Source organism: Magnolia sinica, chromosome 17, assembly GCF_029962835.1.
Source record: "Magnolia sinica isolate HGM2019 chromosome 17, MsV1, whole genome shotgun sequence".
Taxonomy (NCBI): Eukaryota; Viridiplantae; Streptophyta; class Magnoliopsida; order Magnoliales; family Magnoliaceae; genus Magnolia; species Magnolia sinica.
In genome coordinates this window covers 34,197,807-34,214,577 of record NC_080589.1, presented here as the reverse complement: position 1 = coordinate 34,214,577, position 16,771 = coordinate 34,197,807, and positions in this window count along the sequence as shown.

Sequence of the window (16,771 nt, the reverse complement as noted above, 5' to 3'; positions counted from 1 at the left end):
ATGCGACCCATTTGATGTATTTGAGGCCCACGAGCAGAGGCCCAATGGGATGTACTTTAGGTCCATTGCAATGTGTGATTCCACCATGGTTTATGTGATGATGTTTATGGTAGGTCGTGCCTTGGGAGCAATGATGGTTTGACGTCCACATTGTAAGAATAATGTTGGTTAAATGTCCACATTACAACTCTCCCTAAGGCCTATTGATAGGCCCATAATTGTTGTGTGTAGGCCGTCTAGGCCCATCTTCGTTGTGAGGATAGTTCATCACCTTATAACATGCTTTGTATCATTCCATGACTCATGCCCATACGCATGATATGTATGCTTAATATGAGTAGTGATTGATCATAGCATATGCCATTGGGCAGATTATTTATGGGACTCACTGATAAGAGTTACCCACATAAGCGCGCGGTACGCGAAGGATTACTGCATGATTTGACGGTGTGACTCATGCATCTCGCATTTGTGTGACATGATCATTGTACGCCCTAACGACATCAGGGCCATAGGCTCTACAAGCACATCGTGGATGGCCGTATCGGATACCAGAAATACTTGGTTCTAGCACGGTGGGCACTTAGGATGTCCTTGGGTGAAAGTTCCAGAACCTTTTTGGTACCAGGAGATGCTCTAACGTCTAGACCAAGTGGATACATGAGTGTCCAAGTGCCGAATACCAGTAGGCCACGTCCCCCACTGTATCGTGGTCGGTTGGAAGGGGGTGTGGCCTTATCCGCCTGAGTGAGGGGGTTGTAAGGTAGGCTAACTTTAACCAGCTCGCAAATGAGTCCGCTATCAATGAGCCGAGTAGGTATTGGCAGACTACTGGTTAGGTGGATAGTGTAGTTTATTTCGCTCGCTGGGCTGTGCAACTAGGGAGGCGGCAGTCAGTGTGGAGTGTACTAGACCCCGGTGATATCCCAGAGAGAAACTGTACTTACATGTGTACTTGATGAGGACTGGCATGCTTGCTTTGCATCTCGCATATGACATTCGGCTACGTAGGCCTCGCATCACATGGCCTTGGTATGGCCGATAGCATTCATGTCTTGCATCACATAGCCTTGGTACGACTGATTGTATTCATGGACTTACCCGCATATTTTTGCATTGCTCTAATATTGTATACTTGGCACTTGCCTTGCGCGCACACTTACACCACCCTCTAAGCTTTTGTAAGCTTACGCACCACCGTTGTGCACAGGTGTCATTGGATCGCAGCAGCGCTGAGGCAGGAGTGCGTATCGGATTATTTTGGAGCTTTGTCAGCTACCGTAGTACCCCATTCTCAGCTCCGGGCATTCATATGCCAGATTCCGATCCTGGGATCCTACAAGGAGGATTTTCAGTGTATATATATATATATATATATATATATATATATATATTTGTAATGGAGCATAACTACAAGCATAACCAAGTCGCAATACAACATCACCACATATCCACTATATCAAAACTTTAAGTATAATACGGAAAGAGAAATACAAGGTTATCAAAAAGCTCCAAAATAATCCGATACGCACTCCTGCCTCAGTGCTGCTGCGATCCAATGACACCTGTACACAACGGTCATGCGTAAGCTTACAAAAGCTTAGAGGGTGGTGTAAGTATGTGCGTAAGGCAAGTGCCAAGTATACAATATTAGAGTAATGCAAAAATATGCGGGTAAGTCCATGAATATAATCAGTCGTACCAAGGCTATGTGATGTAAGACATGAATGCTATCGGCCATACCAAGGCCATGCGATGCGAGGCCTACGTAGCCAAATGTCATATGCGAGATGCAAAGCAAGCATGACAATCCTCATCAAGTACACATGTAAGTACAGTTTCTCTCTGGGATATCACTGGGGTCTAGTACACTCTACACTGACTACTGCCTCCCTAGTTGCACAGCCCAGCGAGCGAAATAAACCACACTATCCGCCTACCAGTAGTCTGCCAATACCTACTTGGCTCATTGATAGCAGACTCATTTACGAGCTGGTTAAACTTCGCCTACCTTACAACCCCCTCACTCGGGCGGATAAGGCCACACCCCCTTCCAACCGACCACGACACAGTGGGAGACGTGGCCTATTGGTATTCGGCACTTGGGCGCTCGTGTATCCACTCAGTCTAGACGTTAGAGCATCTCCTGGTACCAAAAAGGTTCTGGAACTTTCACCCAAGGACATCCTAAGTGCCCATAGTGCTAGAACCAAGTATTTCTGGTATCCGATACGGCCATCCACGATGTGTTTGTGGAGCCTATGGCCCTGATGTCACTAGGGCGTACAATGATCATGTCACACAAATGCAAGATGCATGAGTCACATCGTCAAATCATGCAGCAATCCTGCGCGTACCGCGCGCTTATGTGGGTAACTCCTATCAGTGAGTCCCATAAATAATCTGCCTAATGGCATATGCTACGATCAATCCTTACTCATATCAAGCATACATATGATGCGTATGGGCATGAGTTATGGAATGATACTAAGCATGTTATAAGGTGATGAACTATCCTCACAACGAAGATGGGCCTAGACGGTCTACACACAACAATTATGAGCCTATCAATGGGCCTTAGGGAGAGTTATAATGTGGACATTTAACCAACATTATTCTTACAATGTGGATGTCAAACCATCATTGCTCCCATGGCACAGCCCACCATAAATATCATCACATAAACCATGGTGGAATCACACATTGCAATGGACCCAAAGTACATCTCATTGGGCCTCGGCCTGTGGGCCTCAAATACATCAAATGGGTCGTATCATATGGGCCATATATATATATATATCAGGGTAAGCCTCAACAATGGGCCTCATACATCACATCAAGGTGAGCCTCAACAACGGGCCTCATATATCACATCTGGCCTAATCAAATGGGCCAAGTCGAATGGGCCGAGTTGAATGGGCCAAGTCCAACTCATCTATTTTTCAAAATCAATATACATATATATATATATATATATATATATATATATAAATGAATCATATCAAAAGATTAATTGGACCACACTCCAAATAACAGTGGTGACAATGGTTTCCACCATTAAAATCCTCAAGGCCCACCATAACATTTATGTTCCATCTAATCTAATCATAAGGTCACACAGACCTGAATTAAGAGGAAAAACAAATCCCATATTAGTCCAAAACTTCTAGAATCCAAGGGTTTCAGTGGTAGATGTTCAATCCCACTGTTTCTATAGTGTGGTCCACATGGTACTAGATCTGTCTTATTTTTTATCTCAAGCCTTAAAATGAGCTTTTAAAATGGTTGGACAGTTTGGATGCAACACATGTATCATGGTGGGTCCCATAGATGGATGGCCTGGGTGAAACATGTGGGTCTCACAGAACTTGGTGATGCCACTACAATAGCTAGGTAGCTGGGGTGAGGTACACCAGCCATCCCACTCCCAAAATGGGGATGGTGTGTGTACTAAACACAATGCCAGTGGGTCCCACATGGGGCCCACCATAACGTTTATCTTCCATCCAATATGTTAATAAGATCATACAGACCCAGGTGAATAGGAAAAACAAATTTCATAATGATCCAAAACTTCTATGACCCAAACAGGGTCTCAATGGCAGATGCTCAATCCTCATTATTTCCTGCCGTGTGGGCCACCTGAGCATCCCATATACGGCTGATTTAGGGGGGCCCACTGCTTAAAAAGGGGCCCCATCAATGCATGGTGTTAATGTCAATGCACATCACGGTGGGGCCCACAGTTGGGAGCCACGTCCCTACCCACCATCCTCAGTGCAGTAGGATGCTACTGCGCGTCCCCTGGACGTCAGCAACAGCATGTTTTTTTTTTGAAAAAGATGTATTTTTGAGGTTTTTCCTAGGTGGGGCTTGCATAAGGTGAATCCACTCTAGCCATTGCATTTCATGGCTCAAGACTGACCAAACAAGCCCAATATTTAGTATGTTTTGGCTCAAGGTGGGTCCTAGTCAATTTTAATGGTAAAAATCAATATTTTCTATGCTATGGCCCGCCAGAAAATCAGATTGGGTTCATTTTTCAGTTCAACGTCTAAAATGAGCTAGGGAATGGAATGGACGGCATGGATTAGACCCATACTTTAAGGTGGGACCTGCATAAGCGGTCCACCCAATTTTTGAATCAAAATGATATTTTTTTTGTCAACATATCCCACTGTCTGTTCACACTTCACAGACCATGTCCAGCGTCCTTGGACTCTGGACGGTTTGAATACAACACATTGTTTAAGGTGGGCCCCACTTACACGCGTGCTACTGCCTAGGTGGGCCACCAAATGGTTGGATGGTGTGGATAAGACACACATCAAGGTGGGGTCCATCCGAGTGGGCCACACAGCCACATTATCATACATAAAAACAAATGAAAAAGGACGGGAGAGAGAGAAAGGGACACGTGTGATGGAGGGCTCCGCCACTATGAGCCCTCCCATGTATTCAATAATACATCAAGTGGGTCTCAATACATGTGGCCCCACCAAATCAAAGATCAACGGTGAAAATTTCTTCTCCACCCAAAATGGAAGGTCTAGATGACCTCTTTCAAACTAGAAAGTAAATATCATGATGGGGTCCATGGAGAATGGCCCCATCATGGAATGATCATGAGAATCATAGTGGGCCATCAGCCACATCTAGGGTCCAAAGTGAGACCATACCATTAATCGGTAGGCCCCACTTGGCCCATCATCAAAAGAATGAATCTAGGCCTATATAGAACACCCACCATTTGATCTTCTTGGCCCGATGGAATGCCGAGCTCCTTGTGTCTCACTTTGATGGAAGGTGATGAGAAATGAAGAGCTAGGATGATGGATCTTGGGATAGGAAGTGGGCCACACAACTAACTTTTCTCTCTTGGAATTGTTTGGACGTGCACTATTTTTGGCTCCTTTGTTGCTTAAAAAATGTGAAGAGAAAGAGAGAGAAGGGATGGTTGTAAGAGAGGTGATGGATGTGAGGTGATAGTTGTACTTGACATGTATGGGTGTGTAAGAGAGAGAGAGAGAGAGTTGAATTTGGGGTTGCTTTTGTACTTGACATGATGTGATTGATTGATTGATGAGATATGTTGTAGAGATTCTCTTAGGATTGCAAACATGCGGTGTTTTCCTCAAACTGAATGCGGGCCCGCATCTCCTGGTCAGGGTATCGAATTGGTGTGCAAAATGTGACATTGGAACGCAGTGATGGTGCTGTGTAATGGTACAAGTCTCGGATTAAGCCGACTCAAATCTATGAGATATGACTTAGGGTCGTACGCAAACGTCGATTATAGGTCGTGGGTTGCCAGAATTTATCGGGAAGGATCGCAGAAGTCGACGGAATAGTACGGACTAGGATACGGGCCTTATAATTTCCATCCAAAAACCCCAACTCTCACCAAAAAATTCTATGAAGCCATTTTGGTCTAAACAAATAGTGCGATAATTGAACACCACATTAACAAAAATTAAACAGAATATTCTTTCTCAAAAATGAAAATTGTGAATATCATTTGCCAAAATGAATGGGGAAAATCGCTTTCTTAGTACCAAAGTGTCCAAAGTCCAAATGGACAGTCTCATTCTTTTTCTTATTGGGATTACATGGTTGCCTAGAAATATACTCTCCTTTTTTAAAACTCAGAAAATGGTCATTCATGGTTTTTGAATTTTTCTAAACCATATTCTAAAGAAATCCCACCTTGGTTCTATACTTAATGGTGGACGATATTTGGAGCCTGGTCTTCAATCTTGCCGAACAACCTCCTTTCTCAGTATGCCAAAGAAGAAAAATTACAGAATCCTGAATTCCCTCCACGTTCCATAATGTTTATTTTGCCAAATATGGATTTCCAAGGATCTTAGAATGGAAGTACAAACTTCTACCCTCAGAATACCAAAATGCCAAAGTTTTTTTTCAATCTACTTATTGTTGAGATGTGGAGCCACATCTAGATGGCTGCTCGACCAGTCGAGTGACCTGCTTGACCGGTCGAGTGGCCCTCTCGACCAGTTGTGGACTGGCTCGACTTATTTTCCAGTGAGTTGGGATTTTGGATTCCAAGGTGCTTGATCAGTCGTGGGATGTGCTCGACCGGTCGAGGGTGCCGCTCTACTAGTCGAAGACTCCGCATGACTAGTCGAGTTTACGCAGATTTGAGTCCGGTTTTGATACGGACTGGAGAAATTTGAGTTAGTTTTGCAGAGGTGCAAAAGAAAAGTTGCCTAAACTATAAATAAGTGTACCTAGGGCTTTTCTAGGGCATGAGAAATAATTCTAAGGTGTGGGCAAAGGGTTTTCTCTATACTTTCAAGGGAAAGGTTAGTATATTGCCTTGTAATCTTCATTTTTCTTCATAGTGGAAGTTTGCATCCGTGGTTTTTTACCCTTGTTGGGGTTTTTCCACATATATCTTATCTTGTGGTTTGTTTGAAATGCTTTAATTCTGTTTCTAGTCTATATTTCTTCTTGTTTATCGTTTGTGGGTGAGTTCGGAGATTGGATCTTCGCTCACTGTGTTGTTAGCGTGTTGCACAACAACTGGTATCAGAGCTATTGGTTTAGTTCTATTAGGAACGATGGCAGAGGAAGGGAAGACTAGAATTGAGAAGTTTGATGGTTCAAACTTTACCTTCTGGAAGATGCAGATGAAGGATTATCTATATCAGAAGGACCTCTATATTCTTCTAGGAGGAAAAGAGAAGAAACCATAAAGGATGACAGATGATGAATGGTTTTTATTGGATCGGAAGGCTTTAGGAACGATCCGACTCTCTTTGCCTAAGAGCGTTGCCTTCAATATATCCAAGATAAAAACTATAAAAGAATTATTGGAAGCCCTAGCCACGATGTATGAAAAGCCCTCAGCGTCCAACAAGGTTCTTCTTATAAAACAACTATTCAACATGAAGATGTTAGATGGTGGGAGCATGGCTGAATATCTAAACGAATTCAATACAGTCACGAGCTAGTTGGAATCCATTGACATTATTTTTTAGGAGGAGGTCAGGGCGTTATTGATCTTATCCAGTTTGCTAGACAGTTGGGATGGTTTGGTGATTGTTCTGAGCAATTCTTCAGGGTCGACAAAACTGAAATTTGATGATGTGGCTGGTCTAATTCTCAGCGAAGAATCTATAAGAAAGGCATTAGAAGTTTCAGGGGATTCAGGGAATGCTCTAAACATTGAAGGAAGAGGAAAATCGTTGAAAAAAGGAAGCAATAAACACGGACGTTCTAAGTCGTGGAAGAAGTCTAAGGGACCGAAAGACAAAGATGGGTACTGGCATGCGGCAAGAAAGGGCACATGAAACGTGATTGCAGTGTACTTAAGAAACAAGAATGAAGCTCTCAAGGTGGGAAGGATTCAATGAATCTACCTGAGGAGAGTGACATAGAGGTGTTAATCTTGTCTCTTGATGCGAGGAATGAGTCTTGGGTCATAGACTCGGGTGCTTCGTTTCATGCCACTTCATGTAAAGAAGTTCTTCATAATTATGTATTAGGTGACTTTGGGAGAGTCTACCTGGGTGATGATGAGCCATGTAGTATTGTTGGAAAGGGAAGTGTTCATATAAATCAGAAAGACGGAACAACTTTGAAATTGAAGGATGTCAGACATGTACCGAGCTTGAAACGAAACTTGATCTCAGTGGGGCAGTTGGCCGATACCGGTTATGTGACGACATTTGGAAGTTCACAAAAGGTGCCTTGGTGATATCTCGAGGCAAGAAGGAAGGTACTTTGTACATGACTTCAGGATCATATAGTTCACTTGCAGTCACATAACTGGAGTGAATGGGCAGTTATGGCATCAGAGGTTGGGACATATGAATGAGAAAGGGAAGAAAGTGTTATTGTCAAAAGGGAAGCTACTAGGGATAAAGTCTATTGACTTGAAATTCTGCGAGGACTGCGTGTATGGCAAATAGAAGTGGGTAAGTTTCAAGAAGACAAGACGCACTCCAAAGACGCATTTGTTGGAGCTTGTACACACTGATGTATGGGGACCGACACAGGTATTATCTCTTGGTGGCTCACGTTATTTTTTTTATTGATGATGCTAGTAGAAAATTATGGGTCTATTTCTTAAAGTATAAATCTGATGTATTTGATGTATTTAAAAAGTGAAAAGTTATGGTAGAAAATGAGATAGGTAAAACAGTAAAATATCTTAGATTAGATAATTGGGGAGAGTACTGTGATAAGAAATTTGAGGAGTATTGTGTAGCAAATGGAATCAAACATCAGAAAATGATTCCATGGACACCATAGCAGAATGGTTTGGCTGAGTGCATTAATAGGATCATTCTTGAGCGTGCCAAGAGCATGAGGTTACATGTAGGGTTGCCCAAGACCTTTTGGGAAGATGCTGTGAATACTGCCACATATCTCATCAATAGAAGTCTCTCAGCACCATTAGATGGTGGGCTACTAGAAAAAATGTGGACTGGGAAAGAAGTGAACCTTACATATCTCAAAGTGTTCGGTTGTACTTCATATGTTCACATTGATGCAGAGCATAGAAACAAGCTGGATGTGAAGTCCAGGAGATGCACGTTTATAGGATACGGACAGCAGAATTTTGGCTATAGGTTTTGGGATGCAGAAAACAAGAAAATCATCAGAAGCAAAGACGTAGTCTTCAATAAAAAAGTAATGCATAAGGACAGTGTACAGGAAAATAAGGTCAATGAGAAAGAATTCGTAGAGTTGGAAGAGTTACAGGACACGGGTGTTACAGCGCCACTGGATGATCATGTACAGGAGCTTTATGAGGTAGAGCCATATACACTAGTTGTGAGGAGGTCTACTCGAGAGAGGAGACCCATAGTCTGATACTCACCCTTCTTACATTATCTACTACTGACAGATAATGGTGAACCAGAGTATTTTGAAGAGGCATTATTGTCGGATACACGGGTTAAGTGAGAGTAGGTCATGGATGATGAGATGGACTCTCTTAAGTCTAATCGTACATGGGAGCTAGTCACTCTACCCAAGGGTAATAAAGCTCTTTATAACAAGTGGGTTTACAGACTGAAGGAGGAGCATGATGGTTCGAAACGGTATGAGGCTAGACTTGTTGTGAAAGGGTTTCAACAAAAGGCAGGTATCGATTCCACTGAAATATTTTCACCGGTAGTGAAAATGTCTACGATTCGCATGGTCTTGAGTATAGTGGCTATAGAGGACTTACATCTAGAGCAGCTAGATGTTAAGACAACCTTTCTTCATGGGGACCTTGAAGAAGAGATATATATGCATCAGCCGACAGGATACATGGCACCAAGAAAGGAGAACAAGGTGTGCAAACTGAAGAAGAGTTTATATAGCCTGAAGCAGGCCCCGAGGTTGTGGTACAAGAAGTTCGACAGTTATATGTCGGGAAATGGTTTTAAGAGATGTCATGTAGACCATTGTCGCTATTTGAAGAAGTTTGATATGTCGTGCATCATCCTTCTTCTGCACGTTGATGATATGCTTATGGCTGGTTCAAGCATGAAGGACATCTTAGATCTCAAAAGACAACTGTCTAGAGAATTTGCCATGAAAGATTTAGGAGTTGCAAAACAAATCCTAAGCATGAGGATAAAGCGTGACAGAGAAAACAATAAAGTAGTTTTGTCACAGGCAGAGTACATAGCCAAGGTACTTGATCGATTCAATATGGGAGGTACCAAGCCAGTTAGCACTCCATTAGACAACCATTTCAAGCTATCTAAGGAGCAAGGGATAAAGACGCAGGAGGAATGGGACTACATGGCTAAAGTCCCATACACGTTAGCTATTGGGAGTTTATGTATGCTATGGTGAGCACGAGGCCAGACATTGCTTAAGCAGTGAGAGTTGTTAGTAGGTTCATGAACAACCCCGGGAAGGAACATTGGGAAGCTAGAAGTGGATCCTCAGATACTTGGTAGGTACTAAGGATGTAGGGCTGTGTTATGGAGGAATAGAAATCAAGCTACAAGGCTACGTAGATTCAAATTTAGTAGGAGATATCGACAACAGAAGAAGCACAACAGGTTATGTTTTTTCTCTGGGTAGTGCTGCAGTCAGTTGGGTCTCTCATTTACAGAAGATAATATCTATCAGTATGACGGAAGCAGAATATTTTACGGCTACAGAAGCATGCAAGGAGATGGTGTGGATGCAAGGTTTCATGGAAGAGTTGGGTAAGAAGCAAACAAATTGCTAGTTGTACAGTGACAATCAGAGTGCAATACACTTGGCTAAGAATTTAGCTTTTCATTTAAGGACCAAGCATATTGCCATCAGATATCACTTCATACGTTCATTACTGGAAGATGGATTGATTGCTCTGGAGAAGATTTATACAAGTGAGAATCCTGCGGATATGCTGACCAAGGCGGTCACATGGGAGAAGCTGAAGCTCTGTTTAGCTTTGATTGGTCTTCAAGCTTGAAGACGAGGAGGTGGTGCACTCCAGATGTAGAAGACGAAGATTTATAGCGATGTGTCTCTAAGTGGAAGATTGTTGAGATGTTGAGTGAAAAGGCCTAGTTATATATCCTAGAGGGGGGGTGAATAGGAAAATGCCAAATAAAACTTATAACAGCGAAATTAAAAAGAATATGATAACCAAAATAAATCACAATGCAAGAAAGTAAAATAACTTCAAAATTCAGATCTTGAGAGGTTGATATAAATGTTGTTCTAAGGACAACCTTACACCAAAAACCAGAGTTTATGGTAGGACAACCTTATTTCTAGAAAGATCTTTGTATCAAATCTCAAACCAAAGAGGAATACAGAAATAAATACAAACTGAATTAAAATAAATTGTAATCACAAATGTATTGTTCTAGGGACAGCCATACACCATAAAAATGGCAGGGCAACCTTGCTGGAACAACTTTTAAAGGAAATTGAATATCAAGCTGATAAAGGAATAACAGAAAATAAATTCTAAACTATTACAAAATTCTCACAATGCTTGAATTAAATGATTACAACATTCACCACCATACATACATCCCACAAAAAAATAATTAAAGATCAGAAGTATAAATCATTCAACCACAACATAAGGGATTATAGTGGTTCGCCTGTGTGTTCACCAACTGTTAAACAACAGCCACACAGAATGCTACTCCACTCCTAATATCCTCACACAAGGGATATTAGCGTTCACTAACAAAATAGGTTTTCCCAGGTTCACATAAAACCTTTACAATTGTGTCTTTGTCTGTGGGCTTACACAATTAAAAAACCCCACTTCTGAGTTTTCCTGGCTCTCCTCAGATAACCAATACAACAAGATTTTTCTGGCAAATCTTGAAAGAAACCAAAACAGAAAGGAATTTACAATTAAATGTAAAATACCTGATTATCTCCTTCGTTGTAGCAGCCCGGTAGAACCAAATCAGAGTAGATGATTGAATGTCCAAGTTCAATGTCCAGTACTCAATTACAATGGTTCTAATTCTAATAGATTTTAAATTAAACCAAATAGGGCTTGCCTTAATTGATTTTGATTCCAAAGAAAGGGAGTAACAATTCCTCTTATCAAATTAGATTGGAATAGCAGAAACAAAATCAATTAAATAAAGCTAAGGAAAGAGAATATTAAATAAGCACACTTAGCTTAGATGGAGCACAGAATTATCTCTCAGAAGTTCGACGAAGATTGGCTTGAATGGATTAATTAATTCGATGATTTCTTCTGAGATTCGTGCACTATTTATAGGTGAGCAGATCGCGTCTTCGACTGGTCTAGGGAGCTCTTCGACTAGTCGAAGCAATAACAGATATTTGAAAAATTAGGCGCGATAAGCTTTGACCGTTCTACGACTGGTCGAAGGTCTCCTTCGACTGGTCGTAGGTCACCTTCGACTGGTCGAAGATCTCCTTCGACTGGTCAAAGAACCTGAAAAACATCGCTGGATTTTGAGTCGAAGTTTTTCGACTGGTCGAAGATGCAGTCGACACTGTTCCTTCGACTGGTCGAACAGATTCCTGGACTAGTCGAAGCCTAACAGATTTTATCCGAAATTTGTAACAAACTCACGATAGATCGAGGAATTTCTTAGACTGGTCGAAGCAACTCTAGGACTAGTGGAAGAGGGCCTAGGACTAGTCGAAGAACAGATCAAACTTATGTAACATAAACATTCGATTTATGTTTCCAAAATGACCTACTTCTAAGGTCAACCTAAGGTCAGTCAAACCTCAACCATGAAGTAAGGACATTGAAACATTAGAAACTAGTGACCTTGAAGTATGAGCCTTGAAGTCTTGAGTTCTTTACAAACTGCCTTGTACTCTTCTTGAAGTCTTAATTTCTTAGATTTCTTAGATTTCTTAGATTTGCTTGTTGTGAGCTTAGCTTGTTCATGAACGTTGATCCTTGAGAGAGCTTCACTTATGCAAGTTATATATAACAGTGATTTTGACACCACAAATTTGACAATAGACAGGGATATAAACTATAGCACTTACAATCTCCCCCTTTGTCAAATTAGTGACAAAACACGTAACCAAGATAAACATAAAGTAAAACAACTGGTTAAAGAGTTATGAACCAGGTCATATCAACTGGCTTACCTGCAAATCAATATTCAATATTCAACATTCAACATTCAACATTCAACCAGTTTCATTCAACTAGTTCAAACATACTCCCCCTGAGTAACATAACCAATGCTACTCCTCTCACAATCACATCGTTAAGAACAAACCATTCTCCCCCTTTTTGTCACAATATGACAAACGAAATAACAATAAAGGAGAACTAAATAAAGGGATATATGAGAGTAAACATGAGGAGTTATTAGAGTATAGCAAAACAGTGATAGAGATACTCAGCATAGCTTCACATAGAATAAATATCCAGCATAAAACATAGATAGTATCCAACTCAAAATCAGTCAACCAAGTGCTAAGTTATAAAGCTATTACAGACCAGAAGTCTCATATAAACTAGTCAGAACCAGAACCAGATGACGGAGCAGGAATAGAGGGATCAAGTTGGTGCATGCCTTTGTTCAATCGCCTAAGATATTTGTGCATGTACTTGAATTGTAAATCATGAGCAACAGACATGTTTTCCATCTTTACATTTATATTCTCAACTTTATCCTCTAATGCACTAAGACGAGCATCAACATCAGATGGTTCAAAATCTGGATCATTTGTTGAGTCAGAATCTAGTTCCTCAAAAATGTCATCCATATTAATGTCATCACCGGCTTCTTCATGACCACCACCACCACCACCACCTTATTCAGGAAGTAGATCCAGCTTCATCTTATTGATATTAGTATTGTTGAAAATCAGATGATGGATAGGTGCCTCATCAACAGGCATATCGACTAACATATGTGAAGCCAATACAGTCATTAAATAGGCAAAAGGAATGTCACTAGGACCAGGATGGAGTCTAAACTGAAGAATGAAATGACAAATTAAGGATGGTAAACAAATCTGAGTACCATTGGAAATAGCATGGATAACACGAACCATAAACGAAGTCAAGTCAGATTTATTACCCGAACGAGGATACAGATTAGACACAAAGATTTTGTGGAGAATTCTGTACTTGGGTAACAAATACCTTGAGGGAAGCGCTTTCCCTTTTTATGTCCATTGAACATCCATGTTGCACAAGTTTCTAGTGAGCATGCGTTTTTCAGACATTGAGGGTTTATCAGTTAAGTTGTGGATATGAATACCCTCATCATTCACAGGAATGTCCATAAGGGCTGAAATTAAATGACGATCAATGTCAAAAGGCCCTTCTCTAGTAGATATTTTGAAAGTTAAATTATCCTGTGAGAAAGCACTAATACATGTAAACATGGATTGGGCAATAGACCGGTATGCAGGCCCACCCTAATGTAATAAGTTAACCCAACCTACAGCTTCAAGCATAGGAAGGATGTCAAAAGGTGCAATATGATTAACATCAACAGGATGTTTAACAATAACATTACGTAATCTAATGTCCTTAACATATGATGGATCATCATTGGGAACAAGAAGATGACGCTTAGAGATAACGGTCAATCTGGAGGAAGGACCACGGGAAGTAGTTTTTCTACCTCTAGAAGCCATTTGCAACAAGGATATCAAGGAATTAAGAAGTTGCAAAGGATTGAGAAGTGGGTTTACTCAAAATAGATTTTTCAAAATTCAAACCCCAAATCTCAATGAAATCCAAAATACAAAGCTTAAAGCTTGAAAAGTAAGCAATCTAGACACAAATCTGCAAGAAAAACGTGATTTAGAACACTAACCTTGAAGAACATGAAAGATGGGTTTGACAAGTCGAAGCTCAGCTCCTTAGAGAAGAAAAACGAAATGAGGAAGAAAGCAAAAATCTCCAAATTTTAAGTGATTCCTGAGTTCTACGACTGGTCGTGGATATCTACGACCGGTCGTAGGTCGACAGGTCGAGTATACTCACGACAGGTCGAAGAATGTCCAAAAATTCATATTTCTTACAAATTATACAAAAATTGAAATTCAATCTAACAAATATATACACTATAATACAAGTAGGCACAAATAATCATTTTAAAATGCACATGCCAAGATCAAATTTCATCTTTTTGAACCTGCTTTTATCGAGAGGTTTTGTGAAAATGTCAGCTCGTTGATCTTCGGTAGGAATATATTCTAGAGATATAACTTTTTCTTCTACTAATTCCCTTATATAATGAAATCTAATGTCAATGTGCTTAGTACGAGAATGCTGAATAGGATTTTTTGAAATATTTATCGCACTGGAATTATCACAATGTAATAACATAGAATCCTGTTTAATTCCATAATCACTTAACATTCGTTGCATCCAAACAAGCTGTGTACATGCATTACCAGCTGCGATATACTCAGCTTCAGCTGTTGAAAGTGATATAGAATTTTATTTCTTACTAAACCAGGAAACTAGACAATTTCCAATGTAAAAACAACCACCACTGGTTGATTTTCTATCATCTAGATTACCAGATCCGAGTACCCGGCTAATTGGACATTGGTCTCATGAGGATACCAGAGACCGAGATTTACGATTTGCGACATATCTAATAATTCGCTTGACAACAATCAAGTGAGATTCTTTTGGATCGATTGATATCTTGCGCAAATACCAACACTTAGAGAAATATCGGGTCTTCGTACTTAAATATAACAAACTACCAATCATACTCCAATAAAGTTTTGGGTCAACATTTTACCATTAGAGTCTTTTGAGAGTTTCAGGGTAGTACTCATAGGAGTATCGAAATTCTTGCCATTCTCAAATCCAAATCTCTTGATTTGATTCAAAGCATACTTAGATTGAGAAATGAATATTCCTTCAGGTTGTTGCTTTACTTGCAATCCAAGGAAATAAGTCAATTCCCTAACCATGCTCATTTCGAACTGTGATTTCATCAAATCTGCAAACTCAGTAGTCAACACAAGTTGATCCATAAATGATATCATCAACATAAATCTGCACCATTAAGATATGATCATTATGTTTTTTAACAAACAGAGTTTTATCAACAGATCCCATTTGAAAATTATGACTTAAAAGAAATTTCGTTAGTTTCTCATACCATGCCCTAGGTACTTGTTTTAATCCATAAAGTGCCTTTTTAAGCCGATACACATAATCAGTATTTTTGAAATCTTTAAAACCCATTGGCTGTTCAACATAGACTTCTTCATGTAAATCGCCATTTAGAAAAGCACTTTTCACATCCATCTGATAGATCTTTATCTTTCTAAAACATGCAATGGATATAAATAGTCTGATAAATTCAAGACGTGCTACTGGTGCAAAAGTTTCATCGAAATCAATCCCTTCAATTTGAGTATAATCTTGTACCACTAGTCTAGCCTTGTTTCTAATTATATTTCCACACTCGTCAGACTTATTTTTGAAAATCCATTTTGTTCCAATAATGTGTTTATCTTTAGGTCTTGGTACGAGATACCAAGCATCATTTCTTACGAATTGGTTGAGTTCTTCTTGCATCACAACAATCCAGTTCTCATCAGCAAGAGCTTCTTTTACGTTAGATGGTTCTATTTGGGATGTAAAACATACATAATTACATATATCCTCAAGTTGTCTACGGGTGCGAACACCGGTGAGAGGGTTTTCAAAAATTTATGTGGTTGGATGATCTTTAACAGTCCTCAACTCAGAATCAGTCTGATTCGATGAAGTATCAGGTTTATCAATGATTGGTACTTCATCATTATTTGAATTAGAAATTGGCGTGTTTAAGTGATCATCAATGACAACATTAATGGATTCTTGAATCACACCAGTCCTTTTGTTCAGAACTCTATAAGCTCAACTGTTTAAGGAATATCCTAGAAAAATACCTTCATCACTCTTCGTATCGAATTTTTCCAAATTTTCACGATCACATAAAATATAGCACTTGTTGCCAAAAACTCGAAAGTATTTAACAGTAGGCTTTTTATTGAACCACAATTCGTAAGCCGTTTTATTATTATCTTTACTAGTGTAGACTCGGTTAATAATATAGTAAGCTGTGTTGACTGCTTCAGCCCAAAGATTTTTAGAGAGCTTCATGCTATTCAACATGACATTAGCCATTTCTTGAAGCACCCTATTCTTTCTTTCTACAATTCCATTTTGTTGTGGAGTTTTGGGAGTAGAGAATTCATGTAATATTCCTTGGTTGGTACAGAACTTCTCAAAATTGCTATTCTCAAATTCAGATCCATGATCACTACAAATTTTACTGATTTGAGAAGATTTTTCAGTTTGAATCCT